Below are 14,423 nucleotides of genomic sequence, written 5' to 3'. Positions count from 1 at the left end.
CGTTGTTTTTACATCACTCCATTATTTTCTTATCTATTTAGGCAAATATCCATGTACCGGTATGCTCTGCGTCTCATTCTTAGACTCCAATCCAATAGCTGTAAAAACAGCAAAAGATCAAAGCAATTATATATAAACAAAATACTCTGAGTCTTTATAAATTATTAAACTTGCACAGATAGTCTTATAACTCTGTGTTTATTAACAATAGTAGTCTACAATATGAGATCTTTCCACTTCTCTTTCCAATATTGGAAGCCAATCTTCTCCTGCTGTTTTGAGAGACTTACATTATTTATCAAACAGTTAAGTCTCCCAAGTTCTAGCTTCTCCATAAGTTTAATCAGCCTTTCCTCTAATAGCAGTGTTCTCTTGTCCTTCCATTTCTTAGCAAAGAGAATGTGAGCAGCTGGGATCATATAGAGCACTATTCTCCAATAAAAACGGCCCTATTTGGAACAATGTTATTGCCTTAGAAAATGTTAAAATGTGAATGTGCAAAGGAAAATGCGCACACGAAACAAACAAAATATTTGTATACATTGGGTGGGGAACAACGCCAGCATATAGATCTAAAGGGGGCCATAAGGGAAAAAACTGAGAACCACTGGCTTAAAGCAATGGCAACATAAGACAGCTTCTCATGCCCTCTTTTTATTTAATATTTTAAAATCTGTCTTCAAAAGGGAAGCCCCATTAGATCCCTTATTTTTATTTTATTTTTTTAAAAACCACAACAGTTTGCATTTACGCTCCAAGATTTGTCCTCTGGGCAATCCGAGGACTGTCCAGATAATGAAATGAAGGAAGACCTGTGGAAGTGGCCCAGGGAAACAGGAAAGGACTGGCAATTGAAGGAAAGGCTTCTTCTGGGCTGCTTCTTCCTTCCTTCCCATATAGAAAGCATGCCTTCCAACATTTCTCATATGGAAAACCAGGACACATGTGGCCAAGCATCATCAAGGGTCCTGTGAATTTGTAGTTTTATGAGGCCCCAGCACTCTTTGGCAGAGAAGGCTAATCCCAGGATTATATGGGATGGCACTACAGTACTTAAAGTGGTGTCAAACTGCACAATTTCTACAGTCTAGATGCACCTTATGACATGTAATAGGTGCACAGGGGAGTTGATTTAAAACAAGAATAAAAAAACACCTCCCTCATGCCTCCTAGGGTGCATCTACACTGTAGAAATAGTGCAGTTTGACACCACTTTAAGTGCTGTAGCTCCATCCTATGGAGCCCTGGGGTTTGTAATTTTGCAAGGCCTTTAGCCTTCTCTGCCAAAGAGTGCTGGGGCCTCATAAAACTACTAATGCCAGGATTCAGTAGGATAGAGCCATGGCAGTTAACGTGCATTATTCAAACTGCATTATTTCTGCAGCGCAGATTTGCCCTAAAACAGAAACAGAGCAGAGAAGTAGCAGCTAACACAAACCTGCTTCCCTTTTTCGTGGGTGTGTTAGCATTCAAAAGGATTCAATTAGAGGGAGAGTGCTGTGCAGTGGTTAGCGTGGTTTGACCTAGGCAAGGGAATTACCAATGAGCCAGGGAGCTTTCTCAGGTGCCAGTCACCTTCATTCACCAGAGAAGCAAGCTTTCTAACCCAACCTTTCCACACTTCTGCAAAACCCCAGATTATTCTGCAAAAAAATCCCATAATATGCTCCCTTTTTTGCAGACAGCTGTGCTAAAACTGCTTATTCTACAGTGTGTTAAACAAACAGCGATTGCTCTGATGTCGGTCATGTGGCAAATTCATATCCTCCAATAAATCAGGAAAAGATGCAGTTTGCTTTTGCCTGAGCCTACTGGGAAGGGCAGGATACCACCTCCTCTTCCTGCTGCTCAGTTAATGTAGATAATAATAATTGATGATGATGATGATGATGATGATGATGATGATGATGCCAACTACTTTGCACTTTGAATGCAGTTTACAGCAAGTGAAATAAGACTTTGATAAAGGGAGAAGAGCAGAGAGAAACTGGGACATTTTAATCAAACTACCCCACACAGACATATTTAGGAATGGCTGTGTTGGCCATATAGCAAAGTACAATAACATCTGAAATCCATAAAACAGTGACACTTTTATCAGACCAATCAAAATGCACAAAATCCATGTTGCAAGTTTTCGAAGCTCCACTGGCTTCTTCATCAGGCAAAGGTGTTAAAAATCATACAAGAGGGGTGAAAATAAAATAGAATTGCTAAACAGAATTGCTAAATCCCAAACAGAATTGCTTGCCAGGCTCCCTGGGAGGCGAGCCGTTCCTGGAGATAAGAGGTCACCGTAAATGCCACAGCCCTTGTGTAACTTATTGGCATCACAACCACTTCCGGCGACGTCTCCTTTTATCTGCAGTGCTCTCCTACGCTTTACGTTGTGGCTCAGGATGACATCTCCCTGGGTAGTCATTACATCCCATTAATAATTATTTCCCTGGTTGCTTCTTGCAACAATATTATTATGCCCAATTTAAAGAGGGGGATCTAGTAAAACTGAGTCACCTGAGGCTGTCAGAAGCAGAGAGAGGGCAAATCCTAAACGCCGACATGCCCTGTCCTCGGTTTTCCTCTCTTAAAAAATGAGACAAGGCCTGGTCCTCTGGAAATTTATAATTATTGTTGTTATTGATATTGTTATATTTACTTATGCAGACAGTGTGGTATAGTGGTTTGAATGCTGGACTAGGACCCTGGAGACCAGGGTTTGAATCCCCACTCAGCCATGGAAACCCCCTGAGTGACCCTGGGCAAGTCACACTCTCCCAGCCTCAGAGAATGGCAATGCCATACCCCTCTCTGAAGAAACATGTCAAGAAAAACCCATGGATATGGGTTGCCATAAATCAGAAATGACTTGAAGGCACACAACAACAACAACAACAACAACAACAACAACAACAACAAGGCTGTCATGGGGTTTTCTGAGCTGAGAGAGTGTAACTCGCCCAAAGTCACTCAGTGGGTTTAAACTCCATACATAGCCCAGTCACATTATTTGACTCCAAATGCAGATTCTAACAAAATACAACTAAACCACCATTATTATAATAAAAAGATTTTTTAAAATAATTGAATCAGCTATACAATGAGAAAGCGCACTAATTTAAAACAAATCAAAAGCATATAAAACATAACTAGGAGAGTCTATGAGAACTACAAATATCCAGCTGTTCTGGACCACAACTTCCACAACCCACAATAATGGACTGAGGATGATGGGAGTTGTAGAACAACTCAAAAGCATCTGCTCCAGAAAACTCTCAGGGACAGTCCTGCAAACCTCTTTTTGAAAAATCAAAAGAAATTGGGTCAGTATGAAACAGGAGAACCCTTTGAATAGGAATTACATTTCGCCATATCCATTTGCATCACCTGAGATGCCATGAGATAGGAAAGATAGGGATTCTCTTCCAGGGAGTTTTATGTGCATTGCAAAACGACCGATCCCAGGGTTCCCTAGAGGACAGCCATGGCAGCTAAAGTGGGATCAAAGCACTATCATTCTGTCTTAAAACAGTGCCAACCCTTTTCTGATTTCTCAGTCCTGCAAGGGCTCCACCAGAGGGCTCTCTTGCTCTGGATTATCATCATCCTTAATCCTTCCTCACCATCTCCAGCTGTTAGCATTGTAAAAAAGAATATCTTCCTATTGGATGCAAATCATGGGTGGATTCAGCTCCTGGCAATGTATAGTTTTTTATTCATTTATAAATCTATTTTTTTCCTTTTTTATTTTTTCTCCTTTGAGATAACTTTTGCCAATCCTAAACCCAGGTTAGGAAAACACACACACACACACACACACACCCCTCTCACACACAGCATTTTCTCATATCTATATATCTATCTAGCGTGTGTGAGTGTGCGTGTGGAGCCTGAATAGAAAAGTGGGACATCTCTTTATATCAGTTTCATGCCACTTAAACGGCCATGGCTCCATCCTACAGCATCCTGGGATTTGCAGTGCAGTTCAGGCTCTTGGAACTCTTCTACTGGGGAGATTTAGTGCATGTCTACCAAGAATTTTGAGTAATTGATACACAACCTTCAATCCTTCAGAGGTCTGGGGCATCAGTTCCCAGAATCCCTCAGGGAGTATGGCTAATGGCAAGGGATTCTGGAAGAGAGAATCCAAAACACCCAACAGATCAAAGGTAAGGCACCTTTAGTGCCTTGAACTACAGATCCCAGGATTCCATAGGATGGAGCAGTACCAAAGCTATACAGGGCATATTGAAGACATTTTGCAGGCCCTGAGACAAGCAAGGCTGCCACTGAACTTGCTCAGCTCATTTCTAGCTTCCACCCAATTAATTAGATTAGCCGACGATTACCTGATGAAGCCAGACTAATCTCCTAACACTGTTTAGCATGTCTTGCCAGGCAATAATGAACCAAGAGCGGAAATGCCCAAGTCGCTCCATGCAATGCACACCCTTCAAGCTTTTCGCTCCCACTCAAGAATGTAAGTTTTTCTACCAGACTAGAACCATTAAAAATTCAGATTGCTGCTTGTAATGGGGCTCTTAGGCTTAGTTTAAGCCCTTGGCTGGGACAAGAGACTGAAATCCTCAAATGAACTCTTGTTATCCATAGTGCCATAAGAAGCCCCAGAAGTTCAAAGCCAGCAAAGGGGAAGATGTTTGTACATGTTTTCAGACATGTGTCTCAACACACCAAACATACATGTTTTTCTATCTACCGGTGCATCATATCAGCACTTGGAAGGGCAGCTATGAAGGGATTAGATAAGGAGTGTGTGTGTGTGTGTGTGTGTGTGTGTGTGTGGCGTGTGCCTTCAAGTCATTGCCAACTTATGGCAACCCTATCACAGGGTTTTCTTGGCATGTTTCTGCAGAGGGGGTTTGCCATTGCCATCCTCTAAGGCTGAGAGACTATGACTTGCCTGAGGTCATCATCCAGTGGGTTTTCATGGCCAAGCAGGGACTCGAACCCTGCTCTCCTGAGTCAATTAGATAAGATCCTCAAGTGTAAAGGCATGTCATTAGATATCAAAGTTAGAAACATCCACATAGTTCTGATTTCTATGTATGCTTGTGAAAACTGGATAGTGACAAAAGCTGGCGGGAAGACAACCATCTCATATGAAAAGTGATGCTGGCGCAGAGTTCTGCAGATGCCATGCTAAAAAGACAAATGGATGTGAATGAGAGCAGATCAAGACTGAATTCTCTCAAGAAGCCTCTTTTTGGAGAGGGCCAAAAAAGAAGACCCCACCACCTCTCCAGGCAATTGGCTCTATGGCTGAACTGCTCTTACGGTCAAGAAGTTCCTCCTAATGTCCAACTGAAATCAACTGAAATGTGGAATAGATGGGAACACAGTTGGATGGATCCATAAATGGTTGGAAAACCATGCTCAGAGTTGTCATCAATCGCTGATGGAAGTTGGTCTTGAGAGGAGTGCCTCAGGGTTCTGTCCTAGCACCGTTGTTGTTGTTGTTGTTGTTGTGTGCCTTCAAGTCATTTCCAGTTTATGATGACTTGAAGGCAAACCTATCATGGGGGGTTTTCTTGGTAAGTTTCTTCAGAGCAGGTTTGCTATTAACATCTTTTTGAAGGTTAGAGAATGTGACACCTATCACTCTTCAATATTTTTATCAATGACGTAAATCACAGGGAAGAGGGTTTGCAAATTACAAAACTGGGAGGGTTGGCTGACATGTTAGAAGAGAATAATTCAAAAGGACCTAGCTAAACTAGAACATTGGGAATGAATTAATAAAAGGTCATTCAATTGAATAGAGACAAAAACAAAATTCTATATTTAGGCCACAAAACCAAATGCACATGTATAGGATGAGGATACCTAGCTAAATGTGAAAAGGAGCTTGGGATTGTTGTTGGACATAAATTGAACATGAGCCAGCAGTGTGATGGAATAGCAAAGAAGGTGAATGCTATTTTGGCCTGCATTAATAGAAGCATGGTTTCCAAGTCAAAGGAAGTAATAGTCCCACTATTTTCTGCTGTAGTCGGGCCTCATGTGGAGTGCTGCATTCAGTTTTAGGCAGCTCATATTAAGGAAGATAAAGACAAACTGGAGCAGCTTCAGAGAAAGGCAACAAGTAAAGGTATGGAGAACAAAACAACTCATATGAGGAACGACTGAAGGAGCTTGTTCAGCCTGATGAAGCAAAGATGGGGGGGGGGGGGTGACATGACTGCACTCTTTAAATATCTAAAGGGCTGCAATGAGGGGGGGATAGGCTTGCTCTCTGCTCTCGCAGAGGGTAGGAGCAGGTCAGTTTGGTCACCCAAGAAACTAGAGGGTAGAATTTGATGGAGCATGAGAAAGATCTTCTTGACAGTGAGATCAGTCTGGCAATGGAACCAATGGCCTAGAGAGGTCTTCTCTGAGATCTCCTTCTGTGGACACCATCAGGACAGCTATTGATCACGGGGACTTCTAGGAATGACCATATAACACCGGTCTTGAAGTCCCTGCACTGGCTGCCTATTAGTTTCCGGGCAAAGTACAAGGTGTTGGTGATCACCTTTAAAGCCCTACATGGCTTGGGCCCAGAGTACTTGAGGGAACGCCTTCTTCTCTATTGTCCGTCCCGCACACTAAGGTCCTCTGGAAGAAATCTATTACAGCCAAAAAAATCTAGGTTAACATCAGTTTCGCAGAGGGCCTTCTCTACTGCTGCTCCTAAACTATGGAATGACCGGCCGGAGGAGATCCATCACATTCCCACTCTGACAGCTTTTAAGAAAGCACTCAGGACGGATCTCTTCCAGCAGGCCTTTCCAACTTAGTTACCCTCCCCAGATATAGAGATATTGTCCCCTCATTTGTCTATTCTTCCCTGCCTATGTTTCTGCCTTTTTTAAAAATGCTTTTAATGTTTTTAATGTTTTTAATACTATTATTGTTTAATTCTGTTTTAGTACTGGGTATGGGGGGGCGGTAGGTCTAGGGTTTGATTTTTAACTGTATTGTAATTGATGTATTTTATTGTTGTAACCCGCCTGGATTCTTCGTGATTGGGCGGGCTATAAATAAATCATCATCATCATCATCATCATTATTATTATTATTACCTGCTGGGGATGTTCTAGCTGGAGATCCTGCACTGAACAAGGGGTTGGACTCTATGGCCCATGAGGCCTCTTCCAACTCTAGGGCTCTATGACTTTATGGGAAAGGATCCAGTAAAAGAGATGTCTCATTGGCCAAATGCTATCACAACCTCATGTGTAGTATACTTTTTTGTACAGAACCATTCCTCCACAATAAATTGGATCCTGGGAGAAAATTGTGAGATTTTTGTTGTTGGTCTATTCTGGACCCAGAAGATGCCAACCACAAATGCCGGCAAAATGTCAGGAATAAGCTCTTCTAGAACATGGCCCCATAGCCCAAAAAACCCACAAAAAACCATGGATGCCGGCCATGAAAGCCTTTGACTTCACTTGGAAACACGTTTTTAAATATTCACAGAATGTCCCTGAACATATCCCAAAAAACATGTTTTAGTGAATATGACATCTATGATATACACATACTTGCATAGCCAAAGCAGTAACATCTTCTGGTGACCATTGAGTGTTTCATCTTCCCAGAGGAGATGTGTGTCGTCGTTGTTTTGCAAGAGGGAGGAGGCACAGAATCCACCCACATTGACCATCTGCTGAATTCCACATTGCAGGAATATAATTTAAGAGAACAGGTGCATCTACAAAGGCTAAAGAATTTGACAAAACTCCATGAGAGAAAATGAATCAATCTGCAAAGGAGCCAGCTCTGAGAGTCAGGTGGAGGAGAGGGTAAGGCATTCCAAGGGTGTGTCCAGACTACATAATTATAGCTGTCTGATGCCACATTACTTCTCATGGCTGAATTCTGGGGTTTGTAGCTTGGTGAGGCCCTTAGAACTCTGTGCTGGAAAGCTCTAGTGCGTGCTGCTGAACTGCAGTTCCCAAGATACCCTGAGAAGACCTGGTTATATCAGGATACTTTGGGAACTGTAGCTCACAAGAGTGCGTTATTAGAGCTCTCTAGCAGAAACCTACCAGGTCTTACCAAACCACCAATCCAATTATTCCCTAAAATAGAAATGTTTGCTAAAGCAGTTTCAAACTGCTGTAATTGTGTCATCTGGATATCCCCTAGGGCAGTTGCATCACTACCTGACCTACATACCACACCATGAAAGACTGCTGCTGATGCACTCTCTAAGGGCAGCCATCGGAGGTTTCTAGCTCACGATGAACACAAAGTCAAAGCAGCCACCTGGGATGTTTCAAGTCGCCTCTTCCACACCAACTGCTGTTCTGCATGATTTAAGGTACAAACAGCAAAGGAAGTGATTAAACAGAGGAAAATAATGTCACACTCCTTGGTGACCCAATCCCTGCCCCCTATAATCCTCCTCATAGTGCAACACAGAACATGGAAACAGGAAATTTCCAAACAGTCTTAGCTACATGTCTTGTATGCTGTAGTTTGCCAAACAAGACTGTGCATTGCTGGCATGGGGAGAGGAGGGTGGAAATCTCATTATGAAACCCATTTGCAATTTTTCAAGATTTATCTTGTTCCTGCAAGGTAAGGTGCCAAAGGGAAGTGTAAAGCACACAAAAACACACGCACACCCTCCACGGCTGCTTGCTGCTGGGATTTTGTCAGGTGCCAAAGTTATTTGCAACCTTCAAAAGAAAACAAAAAAGGCTGAGATCACCATAATGTACTTCCAGAGACAAACACAGAAGCGTGGAGTTCTGAAAGCCTCACCAAAAGAAGCCGGACAGGAAAAACACTCCTCCACAGCTAGACATAGATGGAAATCTTGCAGCCTTCCCAAGACCGTTGGAGTGTAGGTCAGAACATTCCCCTCTCACTAATTGTGGTGACTATGGGTGCTGGGAATTGCAGTCCAACAACATCTACACCAGTCTGTTTCAGGATATGTGCTGTTGGCAGAATGGAAATTGGCTTGATGTTCTCCGTTATGCTAGGACCAGTGCCTTATTTGTGCCCACTGGCTACAGCTGCTTTCCCCCCTCCATCTGGGAAACTCACCAAGGATGTATGTGTCAGGCCATTACCATGCCTTAAATAGCAGTGATATCGATGACAGTATCATCCTCACACCTGGAACAGACCTTTATAGGTACCCATTCTAACTCCCACCAAAGCCATTTCAAATGGAAGATATACTCTGTACTTAGCAGGTGCCGGGCGCTGCAGAGACACAACACTGACCCTTAATGTGACAAGGCAGGCTGGAAGGTGACAAGTGTAATGGATTTAATGTAATGCAATTACATGACCCCAAGGGAAAGCCAATCTGTCACCAACACTCCCAAGAAGGGAGCAGAACTGACTGCAAGGGCAGATCCACTTGTTCCGTGCATTTTGCTGCGAAGGAGACTGGATTTTGTACTTCAAAACCACAAATATAAGTTACGTTCACATAGGCTTGCCATATCCCGCCTGGGGACGGGACTTTCCCGGTTTGGGGCAGGGCCACACAGTCCCACCCCAGCTTAGCCCCTCCCCTGGGACCTCCCCCCCAGCAAGGCCCTGGAGGCAGCTCCACCCCTCCCTCCCCATGGCTGTGTGCCACCCTCCCTGCTTCCCTGCCTGGCTCAGCCTAGAGAGCAGGTCTTCAAGACATCTGCCACTCAGAGCTATTGCCAGCCCACTTGGTATATATACCCTGCAAGAGGCATTACTTTCCAGGTTACAGTGAGCAAAGAAAAAAAGGCCATAAATGGTTCCTGTTTCCCTGGGAGTCTAAATGCCTCCTCATCTTTTAAATGTCTACCACTCAGTATTCTTGTAATTCTTTATCACAGGGTCGTTTTTGAGGCCCTAAACACCTTTCCTTGTAATATGCAAATTTCTCCCAAAGCTGACCAATGGGAAAGAAGCAATCAGCCCTCTATTTGGGTTGGTTTTCAATGGCTTGGAAGAAGAGATTTTGCCTTGCTTGTAAATAGGAAGGGCTTTGGGGTAGCAAAAGGCTGCAGAAATAGTTTGACCCCCCTTAAACATCCATGTCTCAGTGCTATGGGATTCTGGGAATTGTAGTTTCTTGTGGCACCAGAGCTCTTTTGACAAAAGGATGCTGAATGGTCCACAGAGGAGGCGTTGCCTGGGGGCCGAGCCTCTTGCCAGCAGTGAGGAGGCTGCGATGATGAGGAAAAGCAGGGGCTCCTCCGGATGGTCCTGCTGGCCACTTTCCTTGGCTCCCTCCCTCCTCCTCCTCCTCCTCCTCCTCTCAGAGCTCATTCACACTCCCTGGCTTTTCTCTCCCCCCCCCCCTGCACTTTGAGACCCCTTTAACTGCCAAAGCTCAATGCTCTGGAATTCTGGGGTCTGTGAGGCATTTGGCCTTCTCTGTCAGAGAGCTCTGGTGCCACAATAAACTACAATTCCCAGGATTCCATAGCACTGAGCCCTGGCAGTCCAAGCAGTGTGTTTTGGACACAGAGATCCTCCAAATGAATCCAGTCCCTAGCTTTTATATCTCTCACACACACTGCAGGAATAATAATAACCCACTTTGAGACTGCTTTAACTCAGTGCTAGGGAATCCTGGGAATGCTAGTGTTTGGGAGACATTGAGACTTCTCTGTCAGTGATGGCTCTGAGGCCACAATCGACTACAATTCCCAGGATTCCCCAGCACTGAGCAGTCTCAAACTGGACCATTTCCTCAGTGTGGATGCACCTGGGGAGGAATTCTGGGCACTGCAGTTCAACTACGTTTGGAGGGTTATGGGACTCCCTGTCAGAGATAGCTCTGGGACCACAATGTACTACAGTTCCCAGCATTCCCCAGCACTAACCCAGGACAGTTAAGTCACTCTTGAACTGGATTATTCCCTCAGTGTGGATGCAGCTTTGGTGAGGAACTCTGGGCATTTCAGTCCAGCATTGTTTTATTTCTGCAGTGTGTTTTGGACCAGAGACAAGGTGACCAGGCATCCTCCTCCTTTTCCAGGACATGTTCTCCATTTGGATCATGGCTAAGAAGCATGGATTTATAATTACATGGGTGTTTTTAGCTTTTATTTTTGGCCATGTCCTACATATTTTTGCTTGGGTGCCCTACATTTTGGGGTGAGGGCATTGGTCACCTTGGTCAGAGAGCTTTCCAGGGGTTAACTGCCATTCTGCTGTGGTGCTGGAACAAACCACCATTCCCAGAATTCCATAGCATTCAGCCAAGACAGTTAAAGTGGTCTCAAACCAGATTATTTCTCCAGTGTAGATGCAGCCCAAGCCTTTTGCCTCTCTTATGCCTGAGATTTCAAAGCCCAGCCTTGGCACCACAACAAACTACAAATCCCAGGATTCCATAGGATGGAGTGATGAGTGTGAAAGCAGCGTGGCAGCAGCCTAAGTGTGCTTAATGCAGTTCTTAACATGGTGCACCTCTTGCCTACAGAGTCTCACAAGACTTTTTTGTTGAACAACTTGTACCCATTAACTCCATTTCATGTCTCCTTTATTTAGTGGGGAGGAATACAGACAAAACAAGCCAAAATGAAGAAAAACCAAAGTCCCTTGACCAAAGGGTTTGGTTGTGGAATACGCCTCTGAAATATGCAAGAGGCAATGTTAAAATGAAGCCATGTTCAATGCTCAAATGTGCTGTTTGGAATGGGGAGAGGGGGGTGGCCAGAAAGGGAAGTCCATTTCCGTGATCTGTCTACGAATAATGTCAAAATGTCCTCCATTTTGATCATGCCTAAGAAATATGGATTTATATTAACATTTCTAAAAAAGCCTCAATTTTTTTGCATGTCCTCCATTTTTATAAAATGTGTCCTACATTTGAAAATGTTGTCCTGCATTTGTCCTACATTTGTCCAGGTTTGGAGGTCCTCACTTATGGCAACCCTACTTTCACAGCCACTTGCAGACCTAATCAGCCTGTTTTCCTTTCAAAAGCCCCAAACTTTCAGACATCAGGAACATGAGGAAGAAGTAGGCACCAAAAAGCCAGACAGCTGATGAGACAGTAACTGAATTCTCTTGCTGTCAAAAACATGCCAAGTTCTCATATTTACATGTGGTCGCGTTCTTTTGGAGGGTTGTGCAACAGACGCATTCAGTTCATAGTTGTGTATGTGGACTTCTCGAGCATAACTACTGCACATGGGCCTTTGTTAGTCTCAGAGTAGCACCAGTGAATCAACTGAATATACTGCCATCACGGTGGGCAATTGTTGGGAGGCTGAGAAACACAGGGGAAATTGAGGGGCCATACACACTCTTCTCTACAAAATGCCACATGTTTTGCCCCAAAATGTGCCCTACAGGACATGGGGGCCTTTGATGTGTTTGGCCCAGGAGAGCCCATTTTTTAACAGGACCTGCCCACAAAGTCAATTCCTGTTTGTTTGTTTTTAAAAAGAATTCTATTGGATCTAAAATGGTTCTGTGGAGCCAAAGAGTGGAGAAATTTCATGTTGCAAGAAGCTAGGCTGTTGGTTTTTTAATATTTTTCATGATTCTTCACTGATTAGAAGCTTAAGAAACCAGCAGTAATTAAGCAAAAATTATTATTAGCTACAGTGAGTATCATGAAATGGAACGTTAGTACTTACCTGAGATACGTCCCTTTCCAGCAGAGAAGGTCTGAGCATCCTGTGATTGGGTAGCTCCGACTGCAAAGGCTCCTATAGGCAGGAAAGGCAAAAACAAAGGCCAGGGGCCTGACCCTGCCTCTGTGAGCAGAGCAACCCCCAGTAACCTCAGTCAATGATCAGCCCTGTGAACTGTCTAGGCTCCTCTTGTCTTGATGGATGACCAGACTTGGCTGAACCGTGGAGCTCCAGATTTGGCGCCTGCAGGTAAAAGAATGGGGAGGATGCTCGGACCTTCTCTGCTGGAAAGGGATGTATCTCAGGTAAGTACTAATGTTCCATTTCCCAGCAGAGAAGGGGGCTGAGCATCCTGTGAATGGGATTTACAAAAGCGCTGACCCAATTTAGGGTGGGCCTGCTGGTGCCTGGGACGAGTCGGGAACTATCTACTGGAGGACCCTATGGCCAAAGGCTGCCTCTGCTGACTGAAAAATGTCCAGCTTGTAGTGCCTGACAAACGTGGAAGGCGACTTCCATGTGGCCGCCCTGCAGATTTCAGTGAGGGAGGCATTAGTAGAAAACGCTGCCGAGGTGGCCGCGCTTATGGTGGAGTGGGCCGTGATGCCCTTTGGAGGGGTTAGGTCTAGAGTTTTGTAACAGGTGATGATACAGTCCATGATCCACCTAGAGAGTGTCGATAGCGAGACCTTCTTGCCCTTGGATCTTGGCTGGAAAGAAACGAAGAGGGCTTCCGACTTCCTGAAAGCTGCTGTTCTCTTGAGGTAGATTTTTACGGCTCTGCGCACGTCCAGGGTGTGCCAGATCTTCTCTAATTCTCTAGTTGCTCGCGGGCAGAAGGAAGGCAGTATGATGTCCTGGGATGAGTGGAACACCGAGTTCACTTTGGGAATAAAGGTCAGATCCGGTCGCAGTAGGATGGAGTCCGGTCTGATGATGCAGAGCTCTTTCCTCACTGACAGAGCCCCGATCTCAGACACTCGGCAGGCTGACGTAACGGCTGTAAGTATGAGAGTTTTGAAGGTGAGGCATTTTAGGGATGCCTCCCTCAGTGGTTCGAAGGGATGTGTAATCAGAGCTTTCAGGACCTTGTGTAGGTTCCATGAGAGGAAGCGATGCCTTGTCGGAGGCGCCCTGTTGGAGACCCCCTTTAGTAATCTTCTGACATTAGGGTGTTGAGATGTCCGAGCGGCTTGGTCATGCGGCAGTATTGAGGTAATCGCCGCCACCTGTCTCTTAACTGTGTTAGGTTGGAGGCCTTGATCGAAACTGTCCTGGAGGAACTGTAGGAGTGTGGAGACTGTGACCTTAATGAAGTTTTTCTTTTTTCGTTTACACCATCTCTTGAACGCTTTGAAGGTATATTCGTAAATTCTGATGGTGGACAGGCGCCTTGATGCCAAAATGGACTCGATCACCTCGGGGGAATAGCCGTAGCCAGTCAGCACGTCCCTCTCAATTTCCAGGCGTGAAGCTGAAGCCAGGTCGGGTCTGGATGATGAACTTGCCCCTGGGACAGCAGGTCTGCCCTGGCTGGGAGAGGGAGCTTCTGGGTGGATAGGTTGAGGAGCTTCGAGAACCAGGGTCGCCTGGGCCAAGCCAGGGCTATCAGAATGACTTCCGCTCTGGTCCTCCAAACCTTGAACAACAGTTTTGTCAACAGTGGAACTGGGGGGAAGGTGTACAGAAGGCTCTCTGGCCAGTGGCAGTTTAGGGCGTCGAAGTTTTCTGCCCCTTGAGTCTTGAATCTCGAGAAGAATCTGGGAGTTTTGGCGTTGATGGGAGAGGCGAACAGATCTATGACCAGGGGGCTGAAGACCTTTA

The 14,423-nt window shown here is 44.8% G+C and overlaps 1 protein-coding gene across 1 annotated transcript in view; it reads right to left on the bottom strand.

Annotated features, from left to right (window-relative positions):
• Nucleotides 1-9,307, bottom strand: part of SDCBP2 (syndecan binding protein 2) — a 30,732-nt gene extending 21,425 nt beyond the window's left edge. The window contains exons 1-2 of the mRNA XM_089518442.1: nt 9,244-9,307; nt 7,545-7,669 (exon numbers count right to left, since the gene is read on the bottom strand). The gene's annotated coding sequence lies outside the window, so the exon portion shown is untranslated. The remainder of the gene's footprint in view (nt 1-7,544; nt 7,670-9,243) is intronic.
• Nucleotides 9,308-14,423: the final 5,116 nt, after the last annotated feature.

This window comes from Sceloporus occidentalis, unplaced genomic scaffold (genome assembly GCF_023333645.1).
Source record: "Sceloporus occidentalis isolate IW3139 unplaced genomic scaffold, rSceOcc1.0.p SCAF_3, whole genome shotgun sequence".
In the NCBI taxonomy this organism is placed as follows: domain Eukaryota; kingdom Metazoa; phylum Chordata; class Lepidosauria; order Squamata; family Phrynosomatidae; genus Sceloporus; species Sceloporus occidentalis.
Note: the sequence above shows the minus strand (reverse complement) of the source record. Positions and strands in the feature narration are given on the sequence as shown.